The sequence below is a fragment of the Hetaerina americana genome, unplaced genomic scaffold (genome assembly GCF_022747635.1).
Source record: "Hetaerina americana unplaced genomic scaffold, ioHetAmer1.1.p SCAF_11, whole genome shotgun sequence".
NCBI lineage: Eukaryota > Metazoa > Arthropoda > Insecta > Odonata > Calopterygidae > Hetaerina > Hetaerina americana.
Window position 1 is genome coordinate 24084005 of NW_027286181.1, and position 12500 is coordinate 24096504.

At 39.5% G+C, this 12500-nt stretch overlaps 1 protein-coding gene across 3 annotated transcripts in view; it reads left to right on the forward strand.

Moving 5' to 3' along the window:
- LOC139700969 (diacylglycerol kinase eta) overlaps positions 1–12500 on the forward strand; it is a 329383-nt gene that overhangs the window by 97592 nt on the left and 219291 nt on the right. For all 3 annotated transcript variants that reach the window (XM_071599493.1, XM_071599495.1, XM_071599494.1), the window contains exon 2: positions 1347–1403. The gene's annotated coding sequence lies outside the window, so the exon portion shown is untranslated. The remainder of the gene's footprint in view (positions 1–1346; positions 1404–12500) is intronic.

Sequence of the window (12500 nt, forward strand, 5' to 3'; positions counted from 1 at the left end):
GAACGTTGGAGTGGTAGGATGGAATGGAGGTGGTGGGAGGGAGGATGAAGGGAAAAAGAGGGAGGATGAAGGGATAGGGAGGGAGAGAGAGAGGGCGGATGAAGCGGACCTTGCGAGAGAACGTCTTCAAGAAGGGAAAGTGCGGGAATGAATGGAATGATGGTAGGGAAGGGGGAGGAGGAAAAGGAATGCCAGGGCGTTAAGGGTCTGAAATAAATGAAGGGTTTTTGAAGGAAGGGGTCGAGGAGAAGAAGGGGGGAGTTGCGCTCGCACGCCATGCTGGTGAGGGAAGGCTTTTCCGGTGAGAGAAGTGGAAGATTTGCCCTTTAGGCGGGGCCCCTGCTTCTTTCTCTCTCGTTTCCCCATCCTTTCCCTCATCCTCCTCTAGGGCAGTGCTTGGTCCTTTTTTTTGTTGTTTCCCCTTGCTATATATTTTTAAGCCGAAGCAAGGCGCACTAATGCTTTGCTGTTTTAAAATGATGGTCCACCTCCTTTCTCTTTACTGCATGGCAGCTAATGTTGGGTAGAGTTGAGTTTGACCTCCAACGTTGAGTGTTTCAAGTGAAAAGGAAATCATTTTTTTTATAGTGCATTCATTGTTTGAATTTAAGGGCACGCCATTTCATGGAGAAAGCTTTCAAGTTCAGTTTTTTTCGATTATCAAATTTTGTGAATAATTATTTTAAAAGGTATCACTTAGTCAGTGAATACGCTTTGTTAATGAAAAAATATTGTCTTTTTAGGTGAAAGTTGTTTACTCGTTAACTAATAGTTGTTTTGTTAAGAAAAGGAATTGGTATGGGACTGATTCTTGTGCTAATATAAGGATATTTTTTCGTGGCTGTACGCATATTCACTTGACTATCGATCGCATATTAAATACACACGGGCCTACACTTTTTATAAATGTAAGTCTATCAATTTTTTCATGGATAATTTAATTTCTAAAGATAAGAAATCTAAATAGGTCCAAGTATTTTAACCGCTTTGGTCAGAGTGGTGGAGTACGTATGCAATTACATTTTCTTAATGCTCGACGGTTGGCATCCCGTAAAAGGCATGTACGTTTAAAAGTAATCTGTTCTTTCTATTAGTATCGAATAAATTTTAAATTTACTCTTCTGATGATTTCTCTCATTAAAAGATTGAATATATTTGTGACAATATTGACTTCTTTTACCACTGTATCACTGTTATGGAATTTTCCCTTAAATAATCGCTGTACAGTGCATTTACTGGATATCCCTCAGTGAAAAACTTATTTCTCATGCTTTCTCCACCGCATGATCGCTGTTAGCCTATTCTCAATATTTCAATTAATTAACATTCTTTTCTTCATTCCTTAGAGGACTTCAATGCTGGGAACCCAAGTCTCACCATGGTGGTATTTTGTGAATCCTTAGGTAAGTTCTCTTTCAGTAATTAAAATCTCTTCCACAAATGGGATTTAACAAAAATTAATTGGTTTAAAATATATTTTATACAACAATAACCATTTATGTTGGTCAATACTGGTTTTGGCCCTTACTTGATTTCTTTGTTGTCGTTGATGAATGATATGCTGCAATTTTACTCAGTTTCTCGTCATCAAAATTCTCTACCCTTTCTTTCCTCCCGTTCACGCTAACAGAGGCTGTTTCTTAGCAAAATTATACCACGCCTTTTGAACTGTCTTTTATAGTCAGTCCCCTTTTTCCATATCGTAAATTTCCAACCTCATTAAATATTACCATCCCCTTGGAATGCAACTTTGGCGGGGTATAAGGGCTTGTGTGTTCTAATGATCCCTACGGATGTGCTAATGTGAGCGATGATAACTGCTCCTGATAGGATCGTCCATGCCAGATAGATCGAAAGTCAAGAACCAGATGGAAAGTAGTTCACGAAAAGTGTACTCCTCTGTGAGGGCCTGTAGTCTTCTGATCTGATTTGGGGTACCTATTTAAAGTAACGGTGTCACGGTGTTTAAAACACTATTGAGGAAGGAAATGTGAAACCGCCTCAGTTAGCTTCCCCATGGTGGTTTGTATTGTACTAAACAGGTAATGACTCCTGGCAACAATGGGACTCGGCTCAATCAGCTGGTATCGTGTCTAGCAGCGGAGGAGGCAAGACCTCCGTGTTCATCATCATAAAAAATCCTAGCAAGAAAGAATGGACAGAATAGGGCCGTAAATGTTAGAATACGGACTTGAAACACTAGCACAACGTCGAGGACAGGATATTCAAAAAATTTCATGCAGAAATTAGAGAGAGAACAGTTAGATATGTAATGGCTGGGTGAAGTGAGATAGGAGAGGTAGGGGCCATTATTGTAGTGATGTCACAGAGTATTATTGAACAGGGAAGAAAACGAGAGGCATCTTGGCGTCGCAGGGATATTAAACCAAATGTTAGGAAGGAGGGTAGTAAACGTACAGCAGGTGAGCGATAGGATATAATTAGTAGAGATACAAGAACAACCGACAAAATTAGTTACTATTTAGACCTACATGCCGACAAGCAATCTTAAGGAGGAAGAAGTGGAAAGTGTATGAGATCATCTAAAGGAAATAATTCCTGGTGTCTCTGGAAGGAAGATGTGCTTGATAGGGGTGGGAAATTAAATGGGGTTGTCGATGAAGTGAGAGATTCGGTGGGGCCAGGAAGTATATTTTGGAAATAAGGAATGACCGCAGAGAGAAAAAAATAGTGTGTGGAGATGATTTTCCTTAATTATGATCAACATCAGGTCGAAAGAACGCAATATACATTAGTGCACCGTTTATTTTAGGCTTTTGGGTCGTAAGCATAGAGTAGTACGGAAGAAGTAAAATTGGCGGAAAGAAAAAATCTAACAAAGGGTTTCCAAGGAGAAAAGGTTATTGGAAGAAATTCATCGTAGGTAGGAAAATTGGATGCTGGTCATATTTAGTGAAAATGAAATTTTGAAAACTGTGATACAGGGGAGAATTTCAGATAAACTAGGTGGAAGCAGGAAAATATTAGGCGTGTTGGGCGGAATGAAGAGTTGGAGGAAGTATTTGCAGCTAAAGAATGTTGTAAATGAAAAAAAAGTAACTGTAATTTCACAGATATTTCGATACGACCCGGATTTCGAAGTTCAACGTCATCTTCAGGTGACCTAGCCACATGAAGATGACCTGGCCACATGAACCGTCGAAACCGGGGTATTATAGAAATAACTTTTCTGTGAAATCACAAAGTTACTATTTCTTCATTTCCAATATTAATCGATTTTATGAAGTTACGTCTGAAACCATCAATTATTTGCTAAAGAATGATTTATTGTAATGCAGAATTTCAGATTACTTCAGTGTGGTGTTAGGTGTGGCTTGGTACAATTAAAGAATTAGTGCTTAGATAGCGGGTCCTAAATTTTACCTTTACCGCTAGACATACTTAAACTTTATATTATTTACACACTACCTCTGTAACGTCAAACATTTTAAAAAATTCGAATGAGTTTTGTCAACTAATCGTTACCTTTCGACCTCTCCATTCGTTGAGATGCCAAAGCAGCTTATTTTATTTTTTTCCTTTTATGTTCCTGCAAATTTGCTTCATCTCAGTGCTCCAAAGAATATTCTATTTCTTATTTATTTTCTAAAGCAAAAAACTTCTCAGCCCTGGGGAATTGCAAGTTTCCGTGAGGAATTGAGCCAATTAATTGGTAGCCTCAAGAAACAAAGTGAATTTTTCCCAAGGTTATTTTTTTGCCAATAGACTAGGGATATCCAATATTATCACAAATTAATAAATATTTTTGGTGTACTTAATTTTAGATTACTTATCTTAATTTAGAGAACTGAAAGAGGGGAAACTACGAGGGTGGTTCAATAAGTACCCGTGTTAGAAATGAAGAAACCATTTATTCAAAAATATTTTTTTTGTTTTTCAACATTGTCCCCTTTTAGAAAGATACACTTCTCCCAACATTCCGGCCATTTTTTAACCCCTCAAAAAATAGGATTTGTCGAACTCTCCAAAATACGCCTCTGTCTCGGCGATAACTTCCTCGTTCGCGCTAAATGTTTTCCCGCGAGTCAGTTATTCATGTTAGGGACTAAGAAAAAGTCGCAGGGAGCCAGATCGGGTGAATACGGGGCGTGCGGCAGCAATTTATAACGTAGTTCATGCAATTTGGAGGCGACAACTCCGGATCAGCTTGTTGTCCACCGTGAGCAATTGCGGCACCCATCGGGCCGACAATTTTTTCATCGCCAACTTATCATGTAAAATATCAATTGCCGTTCCGGTCGACACACCCAAGGCCTCTGCTACTTCGCGCACTTTCGTTCGTCGATCAGCGAGAATCATGGCGTGGACTTTTTGGATGATTTCCTCGGTAACCACGTCTGCCGGGCGTCCTGGTCGCTCCTCATCAAAAACAGATGTTCGCCCACGTTTAAATTCGTTGAACCAATATCTACCTGTGATCATAGATGGCGAAATGTCCCCATAAACAGCATCCAACTTTGCTTTTATCTCCTCGCATTTCTTCCCATCCAAAAACAAAAGGCGATTTATCGAACGATACTGCTCTTTTTCCATCTTAGCGAAAATCACGAAACACGTCTCACTCGAATGGCTGCCAAATCCAAACTAACCTTTAAATCAGTCTTAAATTTGTTTCCCCGTCGTTTAATAGATGGTAGCACACGATGATAACATAAACTTTCCTCAGGAACGCCCTTTGTCGTCAAACACGGGTACTTAATGAACCGCCCTCGTACCGTTGACATGTGATGAAAAGTGTTAATAGACAAACAAGTTGATAATCATAGATGTAATCCATTTAGTGCAATATAATACTTGTTTATATTTCCACGGGTTTTCACCTGTTTACCAAGTACGTGTACAATAGGAGATGTCTCAGCTCTCGAATGAAAATCAAATTACAGGATTAGATAGCATAGCATGTATTAAACTTACAACGTATTTAGAAATTAAGAGGGAAATGGCATTTTTTAAAGAAGTAACGTTATCGAAAAATGGCATTATATACATTTACCTTCGCTAGCCACCGCAAGAATGTGTGGCGGAGGATTTTAGTACGCCAGCTATACATGCCTAAATAGTAGTCCATGCATGCATAAATATGCACATAAATATCTATATTTCTTCGTATATATTTTTATTTATTTATCAGCTAATATGCAAAAATTCTCGCTCATATACATAAATGCATACCTAAATGCATTATGCAAGAATTTTCGTGTTTGATTAAACCAACGTGTGTTAGCCTCTGACATGATGTTGGTATAGAATAAATGCGAGGAAAACAAATAAGATTACGAAGGATTACGATGATTCCTTAGTGAGGAGAATGCCGTGGAATGTATTTTTAAATGAGCATAAAATTTTGTTAAACCCCATATTTTCAAGATCTGAGACCAGTTGTTCCAAAGTGTAGAGGCTGGTAATAGAAATGGCTTTTGATATAGATTGGTTCGGGGTTATCAGATAATCTAGTAAAAAGCAATTCAGTGTGGTCACAAGTCCGGTATGTCCAGATTTTTTAGGTCACCACCCATTAAATACGGTGGTGACCTAAAATACCCCGCGGCGGCTTGTTGGGTATTATGTAGACGTAGAGATGTCCTATTTGTAACAGTTGCATAGCCTTAAACATTTCAAATTGGTAATTGGACATTTCTTCTCGAATTAGAGTAAAAAAAAAGCCTCTAATTAATATTTCCTTCTACTGCATTGTTAAGGGTCGGTTAAATAAGTTAATGGCAGGTGATCAATGTAAACACTTAGAAATATAAGAAATATAAGAAATATGTGCTTACCAATGTACTTACCCAACAGTTTTGGTCAAGTTGAAATTTTCGATTTTCTCTTGCAATATTTATAAATGTATAAATAGGTTTAAAATTATCGATTTGAAAATTCATTCGGCGGCTATGTATGTTTCACATCCAGTCTACATCATCGTCAAGGATGTTCTTGCCACCTTTCCCTGTTCAGGGTTTCCTTCCGCATCGTCGCACTTACTCAGAGTCCCCTAACGGGGGGAGTTTCCAGTCTGCGGAATGTGTGAGTAAATATTTGTTCCATTTTAGCCTTCCGGAAAAAAAGGTTTGGGGAAACACATCGAGGACAAAAAAGAGCGGCTAAATCTCTTAGCGTTCTTCCTTAGAGCTGCTCCGGGTCGGCTCCCCGAAGGATGTGAAAGATGGGCTTCGAGTGCGTCGGCTGTGGGGAATGCATTGAGGTAGTGGCTCTCTCCTGAAGTGAGAAACGTTTGGCAAATACTCGAATCATCGAAGTCGTGGGGGAGTCGTTTCTGTAACCCGTTCCCGTTAACTTCGCCGTTGACGTCACGAGAGTGGGGAAATACAAGTATGCGGTAGAGAGAGAGGAAGATATGATCAGGGATGGGGAGTGACTTAGTTACCAGCAATGATTACTCGTTAGCCCATTCTTTCCGAATGACCTCATTCATGTTCTGTTCATCTGTTTTTAAGTTTCCCTTTCAATCCCTCGTCCCTCTCCGCGGGGGCAAATTCCTGCTACCTGCAACGTTGGGTCGCATTCCCTTCCTTTTAGAGACTCTTTGGGGGTAGAGTGTTTCGTGGTGCATTTTCATGTGGTAGTGATGTTTCAATTTCTTGCTTGTTGTGTTCTGGCTTCCGTGTTGTAGGATGGCTTTCGTGCTGCATCATGGGGTGTAGTTTTTTAGTTGTTTTGCGGTATATGTGTTTGCATGAGTATTGGATGAAGGGATTTTTGCATGAGTGTGTGCGCTGCTGTGGGTGTAATTTTCCGTGTTTTTTTTTGCATGTGGTATTTTTCTTTTTTACGGTTGGTGACCTAACACCCCCCGCCACACGCCCTTGCGGCGGCTTCCGGGGTATTATGTAGATGTAGATGTTAGGTGTTTTATACCTGTAATTCGAATTTGTACCGTTACAATTCGAAAAATGTAATAGTCGCTTATAACTGCTCATGGTTTTCAGAAATGAATCGTTAGTATCCCATATCAATCTCGTACGATGCATTGTAAATAAATTTTGACACGTCTTTACTGATATAGGAGGTCGAGTACCTTCGATATCAAACCCTTAAGTATCGCTACTAGCTATCTTCGATATATTTCAGTGTCATTCCTTGTTAAATGCCGGTAAATAATATTTTTACTTATGAATCTGAAAATGTACCGTATTTATAGAGGTTATTGAAGAGAGATGACTAAACTTCTCGTAATTCGCATTTAAATGTGTTCACCTTTGTTGAAGAAAAACTTCGTGTTACAAAGATCATAACAATGATTTTATCGCAGTGGACTCATCACTCTGGCCAGCTTTTAAAATTTTATCAAAAGCAAAGGTGATCCACTGGTAACAGCAACTATTTATTATTTTTAAATATAATCCATACTTGTAGTCAATTGAATATTTTAAAGAGCAACTGACTGGTTGATTAAGAGTAATGATTACGTTTTGAGTACAATACTGTACTTAGAATATGTGAGCGAGCTCAGTTACTTCTTTCGGTACTTGGGTGTCTCTGGCAGTGACTGATTTTGATTCGGGCGAGCCCTAATTTAGAATGCCTCACATCAACGAAGGTACATTTCGCATACACATAATCATATGTAAACAAGCTCACTTATTCGGTGGCAGTAGAGGTAATCAGCCTCCCCTTATCGCCCCTACTCCCTCTGTATACTCTCCCCACAGACAGACTGCTCGTGAATTTCTTACTTCGGGATAAATATTAATCACCCTTTCCTAATTCAGTAGTCCTGAAGAAGACGAGCGAGTCAGTCATCGAAACGTCGGAAGACTTCTAACCCGTTGGATGACCCTTGGGGAGTTTATTCATTGCTTCCCATATTTTCCGAGATGGACTAGACCTACCTGCATAGTAGGCTTCTGAGTGTCGGCCAGGTTATCCTAAATAGACCATAAAAAGGGTTATGGAAATAAAATGTACCAGTACCCTTGCGCATGTCTCTATTTTTCATTCTTTTTATTTATTTTATTTATATATATATACCCTGCAAGCCACCGCTAGGGTTTGCGGCAGGGGGGGAATACACACCACAATTATTTTACCCGAAATTACCCTACCATACTCGAACAATGTTATTATGATCCCCTCTCGTTCGTGGAAAAATGAAATCTTAAATCTATCTGTTCTACACTTAATCTCTCTAATTTTATTAGCATGATCTCTCCTACCTTAGCACAATGGGGTAATAATACATTTTCAACATCACTGCTAGAGAGACATTCTTCCAATTTATGCAAGGGCTTCAATCTGTAATTTAGCCTTCGCTGCATGAGTGATTCCCAGCCTAGCTGCTCTAATATTTTTGATACGCTACGAAGGTCATTATTACAGCGTTTTAAAAATCCAGCTCCTCTACGCTGCACGCGATCCAATTCAGCAATCAATCCAACTTCCTGAGGATCCCATTTACTTTCAGCATATTCTAAATAAGACCTAACCAACAACAAATAACTTTTCTCTTTGACCTTTTAATCACGTTTCCTAGTACTCTTCTAATAAATCCTAATTTTTTGTCAGCTTTTCCACATATTCCCCCTATGTGTTTCACCCAGGAGAGGTCGTGAGTGAGAGTAATGCCTAGGTATTTAATTGAGTCTATACATTCTATTTCGGTGTTCGCAATGCAGTAGACGTTCGGGTGGGAATTACTCTTTTCCAAAAATGTATGAATTCGCACTTATTTAAGTTTAATGCTAATTACCAAGTGTCACACCAACGTTGTATAGCATTAAGGTCATCTGACAAAGCTGCTGTGTTCTCATGATCACGGATATCATAGTAAACCACTGCATCGTCGGCAAATAAACGTATGTTGCTAGCGACTGCGGAGTCAATGACTTTCACGTTGAGTAGGAATAAGAGGTTCCAGCACTTCAAGCGTTTTCGTATCCAAATTTGCAAATCCATCTTAGGGGGCGACACCAAAGTTAGCCTCCCTGTGAGTTTCATTCTTTACCAGCTATCCCCTCTTTCCATCTAACTTGAATAAAATTGCTGGAGAAATTTTCCATATTAGTTTAAAATTTAAAGAATCTTATTAAAACTCTTTACGAATTAAGAACCAATCAAAATTCTCCTGCAGTTTTTACAGTCGCAGATGTCAAATTATAAAAGGTAGACCGTAATTACGACTATGGTATCGCGTGAAGCGTTGAACGTGCTCTAATCTAGATCCCTATCAGAATTGTTAAAGGTAGTGTTGAGAAAACTCGTGGAATTGCGATTTTCTGACAAATTTAGAAAATATTCTGAAATTCAAGGGGCAATGAAAAATCCCCCTGTTAGCGGAAAAGAATTATAACGATCGCAGTTTTTATTATAACTATTTATTTGATCTTTTACTTTCATTATATGTGTTAATATTTAATAAGCTGTCATCAAATATGATCTCTGAGGGATTATTTAATTACAATATTCAGAACATTTGGTCCTTTACGAGGATTTACTTTTCTCTCCCACAATTTCTGACCACAACAGTAGAAGATGTCATGTACTTCATCTGGTTCTTCGTGAAAAATAAAACAAAATGCTATTAACGAATTACCTTAATAGCTGGTGACCTGAAATACATTATTGTGGCCCCGTCATGGCATGTTGGTCAAAATTAGAAATAGATGCTTGAACTTTATTTACTTGCGTCCATCGTTGATTTTCAGGGTTTCTCATGATTAGTGTTATCAATAAACTTTTAATGAAGCTCCAATGGTTTTTATATCCTTACCACTGTTAATATTCTTGTCCCGACGTATTATTATAGTGAAACTTAAATAACATCTTGGGATCACGTAGAAATATTCTCACGTAAAATCTGGAAAGATCATGGAATATGGAGTTGGCTGGAAAGTGGTTGCATAGAACGACTGGTTGGTTACTTGCCTCGTATCATCTTTTAAAACTTCAATACCCAATTTTAGCATTGTTCATGCCCCGCGTAATGAGAATGCTACGGTTGAGTATTTCTTTAAACACGTCTAGCATAGTTCATGTAATTCGGCTTACCATCGGATGAATTTGAACCGAACAGAAAATCAGAACGCGGACTTGCCACCTAATTCTATTGAATTAACGTTTCCGACGCTATTCGTTGATTTTTTCAGCAGTCAGAAAAAGTAAACTAACTTGGGGAGATTCAGCAGGGTTATTTAGTTGTTACCAAGGACAATTTGAAGCTCCATGACGATCGGAATAATATTCTATATAAATTTAATTTTGTCAAATTTATCAAGAGCGGTCATAAGTAGTTAAACCCAGTTGAAATGATGAATTTACCTAGGATATTATCGTGCGCTTAGGTGCGCCGTCTGAATAAATGAAGTACGCAGAATGACGAAGAAAACTTTGTGTTTATGGATGACAGGTTTGGGGGTTTCTATGGAAACGAAATTGTTTCGTTGCCAAAGCATCAAAAGCACGTTCGGGAAAGAAAGGAGTCGATTGATACAGTTGGAAGGGCATGGGTAAGATGTTTCAGTTCCCATCGTTTCCCGATTCCATTCTTGGAAACTCTTTTGTTTTATGTGAAAGGATCCCATCAAACCCAAAACGCTTCGACTTCTTCTATTGGCTTCCGATGCCTTTCGAAGAAACTTGGCGAATTCGTTAATTCCACGGAAAGGTTAGGAAGTGACATAAGTCGAAACCTAAATACATGCATGCACGGATATATTTTCATTCCATCATGAGGTGACAGAGTTGGAGAACGTAATGTACGTGTGTAAGCATATATTTTCATTCCATCGACGTGTTTAGTCTTCCATTGAATGGTTAACGTTTTCCGGAACGTGCCATCGCGGATTTATGTTGCCGGGTGAAATTTGATCTAAGCGTAACACGAGGAGACAACGATGGAATTAAGTGCTGAGGGTGTTTTAAAAGTTTTCCGAAAACATGACACGAATGGACTTCTCGGAGCCGAACGTTTTACGTAGGGATGAGTGCTCTCTTCGCTGTATTTTTTTGTTAGATTTTTTCAACACACTCTTTCCCATGGGAGCGAATTTAGTTTTCGACGCCCAAATTTCCTGCGTGAGTCCTCCGTCGACCGGGAAAAAATATGCGGAGTAGATATGATTATATAGTATAGACTTATAAAAGTGCATACATCAATGTGTGTTTGTGTGCATAGACACACATGGACGCGCACAAATACATTCATCTGCATTTGCACAATATTCCGCGTGTAGATAGTTGTGACGGGGGTTTTTGGGACACCAGCCATGCATACAGAACTATTAGTTCATGCATGAATTTAAATAAATATTAGGTCATGTACAAAAACACTCGCGGACATACACACGTACATACATTTATACAACATGCGATAATTGACTTTATCATGAAAATGTATGTCTTTAAGAAATGTATTCGGGTGTTTCGTTTGACTTAATTATGATTACCTATCTTGCGGTGGAAGAATGAGTACTTTTGTCTGTGACGGAGTCTATCTCCCTTATTTTATTTTTGTCGACAAATAATTCGTTACCGTTATATATCCCTCGGTGTCGCAAGAAAATTCGGGTGTCCTGTACACTTCTAAATTTCTGTCTTGTTTGCCGTCTTTGCTTGTTTGCCGTCTAATTTCTCCAGCATACCTGTCACACTTTCCTCCAATTTCCTACAACGTGCGAGTTGATCAAAATAAACCCGAACAACAGCGACACGGCCAAAACATACGTTCAAACACATAGTTATAAGGTTAGGTGTAGGTAATGCATTCAAGGAACAATCACAAGACTAGTGAAGAAGATCATGATATGAAATTTTCCGAACGAAAACTATTTTCGAGGATCGAATGACGGATCTTTATTATACAGTTATCAATCTAAAAATTAGTTACATAGATGAGGATAGAGTTACATACTAAGCCCTGTACTGCGAGCGAATTTCACTAAATTGGACGCCAGTTCCTTCCACTATATCGCATGTGACTTTTCAAAAGGTTTCGGTGCGTGAAAATTTACGCCGCTTTGCTGAAGCCCTAAGTGTCCAGAGTCACCTGGAATCGAACGGGGTTCCTCCGAACACCAGCCGAGCCATCTACCCACTTGGCCACCATGCCCATATCCCATGATTCTCCAGCCGCCGCCAAAATTCCCTTTTAGTCCCGGTAACCCCCTCCGCTTCCACCTCCTCGACTTTGGGTGGTAGGTCCAAAGGGTAAGGGGGCGGGAATTTCTCTCAAGGCGCGAGGAATTTGATAAAATATCCCGGCACATTCTTAAATTCACCGAGGCATATTGAAATGTGCGACGCGGGGGACGCTGCTTCGCGCGGCGGCTTCGCTCGTATTTGTGAAGGGGCGATCGGGAATTTTCCCTTTTTCTCTTTCTATTCTCTTTTCCCCTTCCCCACAACCACACACAACCTTCCTCCTTTTCCAACTCGTGTGTGTGTGTGTGCCAGTGGGGGGTTAGGGGGGGAGCTGTGTGGAAGGATGGCGGGAATTGGTTTGGGGAGGGAAAAGAGAGAGAGAG